The sequence below is a fragment of the Octopus bimaculoides genome, chromosome 5, assembly GCF_046866305.1.
Source record: "Octopus bimaculoides isolate indiv1 chromosome 5, ASM4686630v1, whole genome shotgun sequence".
NCBI lineage: Eukaryota > Metazoa > Mollusca > Cephalopoda > Octopoda > Octopodidae > Octopus > Octopus bimaculoides.
In genome coordinates, this window is record NC_142932.1 from 42345167 (window position 1) to 42359484 (window position 14318).

The following is a 14318-nucleotide window of genomic DNA, read 5'->3' on the forward strand; positions in this document are numbered from 1 at the left end:
AGAATACTCAGCTGATCTCCTAAACTAGGTCACAACAACTTCTGATGGACTTGAGGTGCATCTGAGAGTGATGACTATACCTCTTGGAGACTGAGGTCACAAGAACAATTTAAAAGCTCAATTGTGGCAAGGTCCCTGGAGAGGTTGAAATTCAGATTGAGATGTTAAAAGCTTTAAATAAAGGTATTCTCTGACTGAGTCATGTGTGCCAGGTGACCTGGATCTCTGGAAAGGTACCTCAGCAGTGGCATTTAGGAATGCAATCCCAATTTTCAGAAAGGGAGACAAAGATTGCTCTAATAACTGAGGTATTTCCTTGTTAAGCCTTCCCTGTAAAAGTCTATGCTGGATGTTTGGTGAAGAGATGTAAGGATATTGTTGAGTGCAAGTTGGCAGACAAACAGTGTGGTTTGTCACCTTGGACATAGTGCAGTTGATGAAATATTCACACTGGATGGTTTTCAAGAAATCTTCAGAGTATGGTCAAGAGGTATGTGCTTGCTTTGTAGGCCTCAAAAAGGTATACAATGACCCAAATGCTAGTGAATACAAGCAGGTGTGATGGAGTTCCTATGAAGGGTCTTTCGAATAAACTTATTCAATAGAGTGCATAGTCTGGAGATTAGTGAGCCACTACTTCTTTGAGCACAGCTTTAATATTACAGACCTGTGGTAAGAATGTCTTGAGAAAGAATTGCTGGACTAGTTTTATAGGTAAAACTTATTGGCAGGAGACCCAGGGGTAGACCACAAAGGAAATGGTTGGATAACATCCGTGAGTTCAGGTGGATCAGATGGAGATGGATGTTTCTAATAGGACTTGATGGAAGGCATGCTTAAGAACTCTACTCTGTGACCCTTCCACAAATAAGTTTGCATAGAAAATTACATGAGTTTATCTTTTGTATATGTGTTTCTCCTTCATTCCCCAGTTTTCTCCTCTCTCACCCCCACCTTCATTAATCAAAATTATCATAAAATTGTATCAGCAGATATTTATTTTCATCTTAACATTTCAATTTGTTTTTATCCGATGCAACATTGTTTTGAAGTTTTTGCTTTCTGTTTTTGTTTTGCAGAAAGAAATTCCTATATTTTTGCCTTCATCTGAATCTTACAGTATGGGAAATTCTTTAAAGGTAAGAATTACATACTTTGTTCCATATCTGTTCTGATTTTTTTCCAGGTGAAATGATGATAAATAATTACACAAGGTAACTAATCAGTTTTTAGTTATCAGCGAAAAACACTGAAAGATGTTAAAAGGAAATGTTTCAGTTTTATCAAACCTCCTCAGCAATGAACATTCTACTCAGTAACATATATACATTAAAATAGAAATGTGGTGATAGCAAATACTAATAATATAGCTGAAAGAAACTACCTTGAAGATATATTCTTTATGCTCAATACAAATATGCTGGCACTTCAGTATGAGATCAAAAATGAGCAACTGGATCATAAACAAGATCCATAAAAAGTCTTTAATCAGCAAGAAAACAAATTATAGCATTTAATTTGAGAAACTGAAATGGCAGCTGTGCACTCAGAAGAGTAGTTGTCCAACCAGCAATAGATACACGACTGCTGCATTTTTTTTCTGCCTGAAATTAGTTCTTAGAATGTCTGGCATCTTTTGACCATTTATTTTTTTCTTTTGCTTCACTTTCCTATTTTTGCTATCACAGACCACCTTCAATTTTTATCAGGTCTTCTGATTATCTTTTATAAAGATCTGAAAATTTCACTTTATTAAGTTGCTACTACATGTTCATGAATTTAAATTTCACTGTTTAAAATTTCAAAATTGAAATTGTAAATTCCAAGTCATATTTCACCAATTCACTATCATATATGTCATAGATGTCATATTTCCTAAATATACATACATATGTGCATGCGTATATATATATATATATATATATATATATATATATATATATATATATATATATATATTTATATACATATATGGATCAAAATAGTTTGATTCAAATTTGTTGGTACTCCAAGTTTCAAGTGTGATGCTAGTCTTCAGCCATTTTGAATTTGAATGAAAGAAGTTTATTGTTATTACCGTAAGGTGGGTTGTGATTGGTCGAGGAAGGTCATGTGATGCCATGGTTTTATGTTGGTATATCAACGACAACAGTTAGTTGGAAAATACAACATAGTAAACAGGAAGCTGACTGCATGTTGAACAGGAAATCGGTCAGGTTGCTGGAGGGGAAATAGGAAGGGGTGGTATGCGCAAGTACATAGTTGTATATGTGGGTGTGTGGACTCGCTCCTATGATTTTGCATGCATGTCTGTATTGATGTGAGTGTGCGCATCTGTACACGGGTTTCTGTATGCATGCCCCCACACACACACACACATACACACATATATGTGAATATATATATATATATATATATATATATATATATATATATATATATACAGGGTTGGCCAAAAGTCACCCGACAGTAAATCAAACCATTCAATTCCAAGATTTATTAATGTCTAACAACTGAATGAATTTAATAAAAGTATTTAAATGTGAAACATTATGGAAATAGTTGAAAGTGAAATCCTTCCTGAGCGACAATTTTTTTCATTTGAGTCAATACAGAATTACAGATAGTGTTTATGGAATTTTGATTTACTGCCGGGTGACTTTTGGCCAACCCTGTATATAGTGGAATAGTAAATCTCAAAGTAGATGATAGAGCTCTAAAATGTAAATTTTAAGGTGGAAACCCTTTTAGATAGAAAAAGTCAAAGGCTCTCTTTGAGACTACGGCTTTTTAATTGTTGAAAATTTATAAATTCCTATAATATAAAAAAAAAAATTTGTATGCAAGCATGCAGTTGTGTGTGTGGTGGGTGTACATTCGTTATATGTATTCATACATATATTTGAAGCATGAATGATGATGATGATGATGTTATATATTGTAACCTCTGTGACAGAATATTTTATTTTCTTCTCCCAAAGAACTGTTGGGTTTGTGTTTGAAGTTGGTAAAAATTCTGATGGGAATGTCCCACACCACTTTTTTCCTTGGTCATCTTTATTCCAGGTTCACTTTTTCCGGTGGTTAACATTGTATATTGCTTTAGTAATAAGCATTGAAAGAAAATACATTGATTATTCTGGGGCAGTTGCTATTCATATGCACAATATACTCCACAGATATGTGACATAATTGGTGTACGTATATACGAATGGTTTGTGTATATGAATATGTGATATGTGTGTGTATGTGTGTGAGTGTATACATATGTGTATGTGAGTACATATACATAAAACATACATACATATATATATATATATATATATATATATATATATATATATATATATACATACATATATATATATAAATATGTGTGTGTGTGTATATATATATATATGTGTGTGTGTGTATGTTTATATACATCCATATTGTAGACATGCAATCTTTAATTACACCTGTTATCTATAAAATGTCATTACAATAAATATGAGCACATTATATGGAATAGTCTTCAACTTTACAGCATAAATGCAATAACCATGAAGATAACAAAGACTGCCATTCCACCTCGCACCAATCAAAGAGTAACATGTTAATAGCAGCATATAAACCTGAACGCAACCACTGAAAGATATCCTGGTTAGATCAACATTACTTCAGAAACATTTCTAATTTCATATTATTAGTCGTCGAAGGAGATATTCACAAGATATATGTCACTAAATTCTATTTGGAATATCTTTGCTGCCTTATTGCAAGCTTCCCTCATCATCATCATCATCATCATTGTTGTTGTCGTCGTTGTCATCCTCCTCCTCTTCCTCATCATCATCATCATTTTTTTTTATTATGCGTTCATTTTTGTGTTGTGTTTGTTTTCTGTTTTATTTCCGTCTGAATGTTTCACAGTCAACTTGATGGCTGTTAGAGATAGTTGTGTTTTATACATGAATATCTTGCTTTGCTCTCACATATAAATAATCTTATCATAGATACAAATTCTACTGCCACAAGATATTATTTTAATTGTTCACACTTTTGCACATGCACACACACACACACATACATTGTATCTATATGTAAGTAGGAGATGCATATTATAAGTATATGATGTAAATACACACACACATAAATACATACGTGTATATATTTACACATATACATACATGCTCATATACATATATGCAGAGAAAAAGACTACATATATATATATATATATATATATATATATATATATATACACACACACATATACATACTTATACACTCACAAACATATTTCTCTACATGAAGAGTCTATAGTGAAAATTATAGAATTTTTAATTTGCCAATTTGGAAGCATTAAATTGTTATCTGTGATATTTTTGATGCAGTTTAACCCCACCCATCTATTTCTGCTTTTTTTTATATTTATCAGAAAAATATTTCTTTCTGCATTAAATTCTAGCAATTTCTGTTTTTTGTTTTTAGTTTGTTTGTTTGTTTGATTGATTTTTTTTCTTTCCTTTTATATTTTTGGTCTTCTGTATTTATTTACATAAAAGTTATCTTAAATAGGTTCCTACAGATTTTAGCAACTCACATCTCAGGCCATCGTTAACTTAATAGTACTACCTGGTTAGTTGTTGTTGGTGGTGTTTAACCTCGAGTTAATTTGGTTGAGCAAGTCTCTGAAAGAAAGGCTTTCCAGCTGTGACCATCCCATCTATTTTTAACATACTGTAACTAAGACTACATTATCTTGTGTGTTTTCCTCATTTTCTTTATCAAGATGCTAGAGTAAGTTTTAATGGAGATTTGTCGTTTATTTATATAAGGTCAAAGAACCATGCAGAGGTTCTGATTGGCAAGTATAAAATATATTTTACCATTCTCAGTTTGTTATAGAATAAAAACTATTTTTATTAATTTATGCTGCTTTTAATCTCTTGGTTGAATCTATATTTTCTATAAATTCTTTTTTTAAAATACAAGACATTTTTACTAACTGGAGCTGTTATTGACAACCAAGATGTAATAATCACTTTGTCTCCTTGAACTTATTCTCTCATCTATTGTTGTAAGTATTTCATGTGTTCTTTCTCATTCATTTTACTCCTCCTTCTTCCCTGCTGCTGCATCTGGGCTCATCCTGGTGTTCCATCAATCTTTCTCTTCCTTCATGTCTTCCCTACACCTTCTCCTTTCTCTTCTATTAATGTCTATTACTATCCATATTTAATAAATAATCAAATTTTGCTCAATAATAAAATAATAAAAGCTGATTTCTTCCCAACCTCTACCACAACACTTACCACCTCTACACTCACCAACACCACTAACTCTACTAACTCTGTTGTTTATGGTGATGAGGATTCCAATTGATTTGATCAATGGAACAGCCTGCTCATGCTATTATCATGCAAGTGGTTGAGTACTCCACAGACCCATGTACCCTTAATGTAGTTCTGAGGGAGATACAGCTGGGCACAAAATGTGACAAGGTTGGACACTCTCGAATTACAGGTACAACTCACTTTTGCCAGCTGAATAGACTGCAGCAATGTGAAATAAAGTGTCTTGCTCAAGGAGAAAACATCCCTTATAGATGTGAGCTGAAATTTCCTGACAACTAAACCAGGCCCCTTCATACTCTTACAATAAAGCCACCACTTTAATGTCAAACAACCAATCGTTAATGTGGCTGTGTGTGTGCACATGCATGCACATGCTCATGTAATTATACATCAGTAAGGCTTTCCTGATTTCTCTTTCTCCTGACCATTATCACTGCCATCAGCTGAACATTCCACCTCTCTCTCTTTTTCTCCCTCTCTATTTGTCTCCCTCTCTCTCCCACCTCATTCAACTAAAAGCTTTCTTAAGAACATCTCAAATTATACAGACTGGCATTTATTAAGGTACAAGTGTATTAGTATTAAAGGCGCAGGCGTGGTTGTGGGGTAAGAAGCTTGCTCCCCAACCACATGGCTTCACCTTGGACAAGTGTCTTCTACTATAGACTTGGGCCAACCAGAGCCTTGTATGTAGATTTGGTAGATAGAAACTGAAAGAAGGCCAACATATAAATACATATATTTATATAAATATATATATATATATATATATATATATATATATATATATATATATATATATATATATATATATTTCTGAACTTCGGTATATGGTGAAGCAAATATTTGCTGATCCCTTAATTATGTTTATAAATATATATGAGCTTTTAAATAAGTTCTCCACCAATAATGGTGTTTTCATACCGATGGGCTTGATAAAAATTATTAATTGTTAATTGATTTATTAATTAATAAATTGATAATCCTTTACCCTTTTAATTTGTAATAATTATTCACTCCCTGTTAGTATATGCAGATTCTCTGCGGTATCACTTGTCGCGCACACGGTAATTTCTTGAGGGAAGAACAGTTAGACTGGCTGACCGAGGTGGATTCGGTTATGCTTTCAGATCTGTGTCGGTGTGGAATGTTACTCGTTCATGCTTGCACAGTTTGCTAGCATAGTCAAATTTACTGCTAGAATACAGTATTGATGAAGGAAATTGAGTATCAATCATAATCCAGGAACGTGTCTACTGTTAACCTCCGGAATGATTAGTTTTTCATTGTTTTTTCTTCTTGTTTTTGCCTTTGTGAGTTACAAGTGATGCTATCTGTGGGATTCTCAGCTTTTTTAGCTGCTATTCCTGAACTTCGGTATATGGTGAAGCAAATATTTGCTGATCCCTTAATTATGTTTATTTATATATATATATATATACAGGGTATGGTGAATGAATTGTCATCTGAATTGCACAAAAATGAAAATAACACTAACATCTCAATTTAACATATATTTATCAAAATTACATAGAAATATTTTGAAATACTAAAGAGTAAATTTATTCAATAAAATCGCCATTGGCTTCAGCCATAGCCTCCAGACGACTTCAGAATCTCCTGCAACTCTTTTGGACGGTCTCCTTGTCTACATTGGTGAATGCTGCCATAATCCTTGCCTTCAGTTCATCTTTGGTGTTACAAGGAGTTTTGTTGGTCTCTCACTCAACTGTACCCCACACATAATAATCAAGGGGGTTGCAATCTGGGGAGTTAGGTGGCCAGGCGTTAGGGGTGGTGTGGTCACAAAAATTGTCTGACAGCTATGACTGAGTTCTCCTGCCTGTGTGGCCTGATGCAGAGTCCTGTTGCCAGACATAGGGTCTTCCAGCAGCCACCCAGGGAAGCACTACCTCCTCCACGCACTTGATGTAGGCCTCCATGTTGAATTTGAGGTCATGCAGGAAGTTTATTGTGCACATACAATAAACACTAAGAATGTACAGAAAATAGACCCCCTCCCCTCAAATGTCTGGAGAGGTCCTTAGAAGTAATAGGCAGTTTCTGTTACTCAAACTTGCAGTTCTGTCGGGTCGCAGTTTATTCTGATTCCCATGGCATTTAAGAGACCGTTAGTACAAAGATCCCACTGGAATGTGATGCCAACCAATTGCAGGCTTAACTCATCAGCTGCTGGTGCTGCTCTTTTCTGCTGATTAGTTTGGAGTAACATGGAATAATGGGTCTTGCTCGAGACAATGACACATTCCCATTTCTTTAATCAAACAACAATTCTTTGACGGTGAGGCCAATGCCTAAATCACGAAGCCATGCACCATCACATACACCCAGTCATATGTTTATGATGAGATTCATTTCACACCCCTATGGTTTTGGGTTCAATTTCCTCATGCAGTACCCTAGGCATGTGTCTTGCCTTGTAGCCTTTCATTGACAAATGCTGTGTGAATGAGCTTTGGGATACAGAAACTGTGTAGAAACCTGATATGTGTGTGTGTGCAGGCATACATTTGCATGTGTGTGTGTGTGTATCTGTGTGATGATAATATTATTATAGATCAAGACAGAAATCTGGTAAAACTGTTGGTGCACACGGTAAAATGCTTAGCAATACTTCACCTGTCTTTTTGTTCTGAGTTCAGATCCTGCCGAGGTCGATTTCCATCTTTGCGGGATTGATAAAATAAGTACCAGTTGAACTCTGGGGTCGATGTAAGTGACATATCCCCACCCTTAAACTTGTTGGCCTTGTGCCAAAATTTGAAATTATCATCATTATTATTATTGTTATTGTTATTATTATTATTATTATTATTATTATTATTATTATTATCATCATCATCATTGATATTATTATTTGTTTATTTGTTGCTGTTACATTTTCATGAAAATATGGCAATTATTTCTAAAGAAAGTGTTGCTTTTTGTAGAAACTTAATGAGTTTAAGATCAAACACTTCTGTTGTTGCTTCTGTTTTCATTGCTGTTGTTGTTGTTTCTTTTTGTTTTTATTTTGGTTTATGATTTTGTCTAATTTTTCTTTCTTATTGACATTTTACTTATGAGTGACATGGAGAAAAAGATAAAATACACACATAAAAGCATGTATGTATATTTGTATATATATATATATATATATATATATATATATACAAATATACATACATATATATATATATATATATATATATATATATATATATATATATATATGAATATATATATAAGTACACACATACAGACATGTATGTATTTACATGCCCATATACATACCTATACATATATATACACACATACCTATACATATATCTATATATATATACACACACATACATATATATATATTTGCATATATATGTATATTTCTATGTGTGTGTATATGTATAATAGATATATATAATTAACCTACAATTATTTTGCGTGACTAAATTGTTATAAATACAACATGAGAACAGCAACTGAGTGCAAAACCATCAAACATAGCAAAGAAAGAAAAAGGAAAAGAGAAAAAAAAACATTAAAGAATTCTATTTTCTTCACAGGAAGATCCATTTCCAAGAATACCAAACATGACTTGTGATTTTTTATGTTTATGTTATCGTTGTTGTCATGGAATTCATTGTATTTCAGTCAGATTTCCATTTAATGACAGGCATCTGTGTACAATGATCTCAGTCGATTGGTTGTTGCCCACTTGTCTCATGTTGCTTTTGAAAACCCTCTTCTTGTTGGTTCCTCTCAGGTAATTGGAGACACTCATCATCACTGGAAGTTTACTCTACACTGTCTTACATGTGTTTCATTAACAAAAGGTGTTTATTAGTTACATAATGTAAATTACATACTGAAAGTTATCTATCAAATCATCAGAGAGTTTGACTTTTATATTATACATTACTGGATTGTAGAAATGTTGAAAGAAGTAGCCAATTTGAGTAGGAGGGGAAGTTGTTTAGGGAACCTTGACATTCCAGTCAAAATTAAATATTTTTATAGTAAATTTGTGTCTAATTTTAGCATTGAGCCTGCAGCCAACCACCTCATCAGTAGCTGGTCAGGGTTCTGTTGTAATTCTTAAAATTCTTTTAAAATAAAAATCATCATCATCATATGTCTGTTCTCCATATTGGCATGGGTTGAACAGTTTGACAGGAGCTGGCCAGCTAGAGAGTGGCCCAGGCTCACTTTGTCTGTTTTGGCATGGTTTCTACAGCCGGATGCCCTTCTTAATGCCAACCACTTTACGAAGTGCTCCACTGCGTGCTTTAGACATGGCACTGCCAAGGGCACTTTTACATGGCACCAGCATTGGATGCTTTGATGTGGTACCAGTACAGACACTTTGACATTGCACCATCACTGGTGCTTTTACTGTGACACCAGCATGGGTGCTTTTACATGGCACCAGTGTCCACAAGCCCACAAGACTAGGATCTCTTGACTAAGAGAGGATGTAGATGACATGCCTGCATACAGGGACAGCCATGATTTGATTTAGTTTGACATCTCTTCTCGAGAACAGCAAACCACTAGAAGTCTTGGTCCCTTGTCATCTCTTCTATGAGGCCCAACATCTGAAGACCCTTTCTCACCACTTTGACCCACATCTTCCTGGGTTTACCTCTGCCACATGTTCCCTCCATAATTTGAGATTGGCACTTCCTGATGCAGTTGTCCTTATCCATACACATCACATGACTATACCAGTGCAGTCCTCTCTCTTGCACACTACATCTGATGCCTCGTATACCCAATATTTCTCTTAAGACACAATCTGTCATGCATGCATATACACACATGTATGACATGTGTGTATATGCATGTATGCATACATGTGTGTGTATGTATGTGTGTGTATGTATATATATATATATATATATATATATATATATATATATATATATATATATATATATATATATATATATATATATACATATATATAAATATAAAGCCATAGGCTAATATCCAGCAATTTAATATCTCTGTGGCACCATGTAGCATCTACTATAGCCTCAGGTCAACCAAACCTAGTAAGTAGATTTTATAGACTGAGAACTAAAAAGAAACTTGTCATATCTGTGCGTGTGTGTGTGTGTGTGTGTGTGTGTGTGTGTGTGTGTGTGTGTGTGTGTGTGTGTGTGTGTGTGTGTGTGTGTGTGTGTGTGTGTGTGTGTGTGTGTGTGTGCATACATGTGTTTGTTTGTGTTTGCTTGTATATGTGAACCTTTGTGTTGGTCCCTGCTCTCACTGCTTTACAACTGGGGACAGTTTGTTCAATTAATCCTAAACAATATTACTCCAGCATGAATGAAACAAATAAAACAATGACCTGAGACTATGTTTCTGCCATCAATTTGGCTTTGCAAACAATCTTACTAGTTCTACTGTCAATTACAATTGTATAACGAGAGACTGAAATTTATCTAAATTAAATCTACTCTCGACTGTCATATAAGAGAGTATTAAAATTTCATGAAACTTCATAACTATTGGACTCGTTCAATTCATTACAAGTTTACCAACCAAATGCTGTAATAGCAATACCTGAAGCTGGAAAGACATTTATTCATCAAAACACATTAATAAAATGAATCCTAAAGCAGGTAGCTCTGTTGCCACTACACATACAAAATCTGGTTCTAAAACATTAGTCTTATCAAGCGCTCTTATAGTTACTTGCTTCAGAATTCATTTTCTTAACGTATTTTCATGAATAACTACATTTACAGCTCCAGGTATTGCTTTTACAGTGTTTGTTGTTGCGCTCTGCTGGGTTAACTACCATTGAATGTGGGTGAGACAAATATCTATGAAGTTATCTCCTATTTTTATTATCTCATAATTTGTCTGTTGCTAGAATATTTTGTCTATATATAACAATATACATATATTATACACACATATGGTTCGCCAGGCCTCAGTCAAATTGTCCAACCCATGCTAGCATGGAAAGCAGACGTTAAACAATGATAATCATGACATACAGGGGTTGGACAAAATAATGGAAACACTTTAAAATTTCAAACAAATTTATTTTAATATGAGGTAGGACCACATTTGACAGTAATTACTGCTTGAATTCTCCTAGGTATGGACTCGTACAAAGTTTGAATTGTTTCCAAAGGAATTTTTGTCCATTCTTCAGCTAAAACAGTCTCCAGTTCTTGTAGTGATGATGGTGGAGGATAGCGACTTCTTACTTGTTTTTCTAAAATTCACCATAAATGTTCAATAATATTGAGATCTGGAGACTATGGTGGCTAGATAAGATGTTCAACTTCTCTAGAATGTTCCTCATGCCATTCAGTAACAACTTTAGTTGTGTTAATTGGTGCATTATCATCCTGAAAGATTGCGTTTCCCTCTGGAAACAGTTCCGTAACTATAGGATGAATTTGATGAGATAAAATGCTTAAATAGTTTTGACCATTAATTCTGCCATGACAGGAAACCATACAGGCACAACAGAAACAGGAAGTAAGAGTGAGAGAAAGTTTTGGTGAAAGAGTACAGCAGGGTTTGCCACCATCCCCTGCTGGAGCCTTGTGAAGCTTTAGGTGTTTTCGCTCAATAAACACTCACAACGTCTGGTCTGGGAATTAAAACCACGATCCTATGACCGCGAGTCCGCTGCCCTAACCACTGGGTCATTGCGCCTCCACACCCATATTGCACCAATATGCTATTAGTATTTACTGCATTAACCCTTCTCTGTTTACGAACTTTTCGAAATTCAGAAGATAGAAAACTGCAGGATACATAGAAGTGTTTAATCCAGTGCTGTAGTGTATCTAGAGGAGGGGGAGGAGGGGAGGAGGGGGCAGGAGGGGGGAGGAGGAGGGGGAGGAGGGGAGGAGCAGGAGGAGGAGGAGCAGGAGGAGCAGGAGGAGCAGGAGGAGGAGGAGCAGGAGGAGGGGGAGGAGGAGCAGGAGCAGGAGGAGGGGGAGGAGGAGCAGGAGCAGAAGGAGGGGGAGGAGGAGGAGGAGGTATGGGTGGGGATATGTGTGTGATAACAGGATAGATGAAGATAAACACAATAAGAAGAATAAGAAGAAAAAAAGGAAAGCGGATGGATTGAAATGCTGCATTTGGAGAGAAGAGTCAATAACTGCAGGAGTGCGGGTGGAGGAGGGGAGGAATCTCAGCAGAAAACGGAAGGGGAGAAAAAAACAAGTAAAGAAGTCTATAAAGATAGAAAAGAATAAAAGAAAGTTTAAATTATTATAAGGGAGAAGTGTTCAAGGAAGGAGGGGGGAGGAGGAGATGAAATATGCGGTTTCAGAGACGAGATATTGAAGAAGAAGAAGAAGAAGAAGAAGAAGAAGAAGAAGAATGAAGTATGAGTGCTTAAACATTGAGAACAAGAACATTGTGTGTGCATATATATATAACAGCAACAACAACAGTACACATACGTGTGTGTGTGTGTGCACATATGTATGCAAGTGTGTGTGTGTGTATACATACACAATTACCACCAACAACAGTATATACATATAGCAGCAAGAATATATATTGGCCGACTTTCAAACATACAAATCAAAATGCAACTCACCTAAAGGAAGCTTATTAGGAATGTGTGTGTGTATGTGTGTGTGTGTGTGCTACACATGGAACAAAGTAACAAGAATTGTGGGTGTGTGTGTGTGAAGGCAAAGCAGTTGTTTTCTTCTAATATGCACGTTTGTGTTTGTGTGTACTGTTGTAGATGTACATGTAGGTATCTTAGACTATTTGTGTGTGTGTGTGTGTGTATACACATATACATATATATATATATGTCTATGAATATGCATATGTGTATACACACACACAGCACAGGGTGTTCGGGCTAAGTGTGACAGTTTGCATAAAAGGCAGAGAAAACACAAAATCTCTTCCAAAAATAAATTATTTCAAAAAATGAAAATATATCAACTGGATTATGACTGGTAGACAGCAGTTTGCTCAAAGTAGCCAACCTCACCTCCTACCATCACTTCAAGATGACTCCAGAAGCTGGCAAATATATGCATTCCTCACTATGTCCCTGAGAAGATCTTGACCACCCACTAAGCAGCCAGAGCAGTTGATGTCTTTCTCAAAAGTACCCTGTGTGTCGTTACCCACTGGATTACAAATGGGGGAATTAGGAGGCCAGAAATTGGGGCTGATGAAGTCATAGAAATTCTCCAAGCACCACATCTGATTTCTTCTGGAGAAATGGTAAGAAGCTGAATTTTACTGCCACATGTGGCCTTCCAGTAGCAAGTCTCTCCAGCCAGGAATTGGACCCCAATCTCCAGCAGCTTCTCATAGCTGTCTGAATTGAGTCTAAGGTCCTTCTAAAAGACATGGGTATTGAAATCTAATGTGTGGACAGTCAGAATGCATGGTTTCATAGTCTCCATCTCAAGTCGCACAGCCTTTACAGTGTATACAGAGCATTGAACAGCAGTCATGATGTCAGCATTTTAATAACTGGTGTGAATCACCATGATGTGGGTAACACTTTTCCAAAATGCAGATAGGTTCCAGTCTGTCATGTTGGTGAGTTTTCTCTCATCTGCAATTTTTATCTTTATGCTCTCCAACGCCATTGACTGTTCACCAACACATCAAGCTGTTCCTCAAAACAGGAGACATAAAATATCATCAAATTTAATCTGAACACCCTGTATATGCTTGAGGGATGCTGACAAGAAGTGCATACAGCTATGGAAAAACAGACATTAAATGACAATGGTGACATTACGTGTATATATATATATATATATATATATATATATATATATATATATTTCATTATTATCTTCATCCATGTGACTTAAATATATATATTCTTTTCTACTCTAGACACAAGGCCCAAAATTTTGATTAGATCAACCCCAGTACGCAACTGGTACTTAATTTATTCACCCCCCAAAAAGATGAAAGGCTAAGTCAACCTCGGTGGAATTTGAACTCAGAATGTAA

At 35.4% G+C, this 14318-nt stretch overlaps 1 protein-coding gene across 7 annotated transcripts in view; it reads left to right on the plus strand.

The window, feature by feature from the left end:
- Nucleotides 1-14318, plus strand: part of LOC106878768 (irregular chiasm C-roughest protein) — an 898223-nt gene that overhangs the window by 414815 nt on the left and 469090 nt on the right. For all 7 annotated transcript variants that reach the window (XR_016241877.1, XR_016241876.1, XM_089352175.1 and 4 more), the window contains one exon: nucleotides 1080-1139. The gene's annotated coding sequence lies outside the window, so the exon portion shown is untranslated. The remainder of the gene's footprint in view (nucleotides 1-1079; nucleotides 1140-14318) is intronic.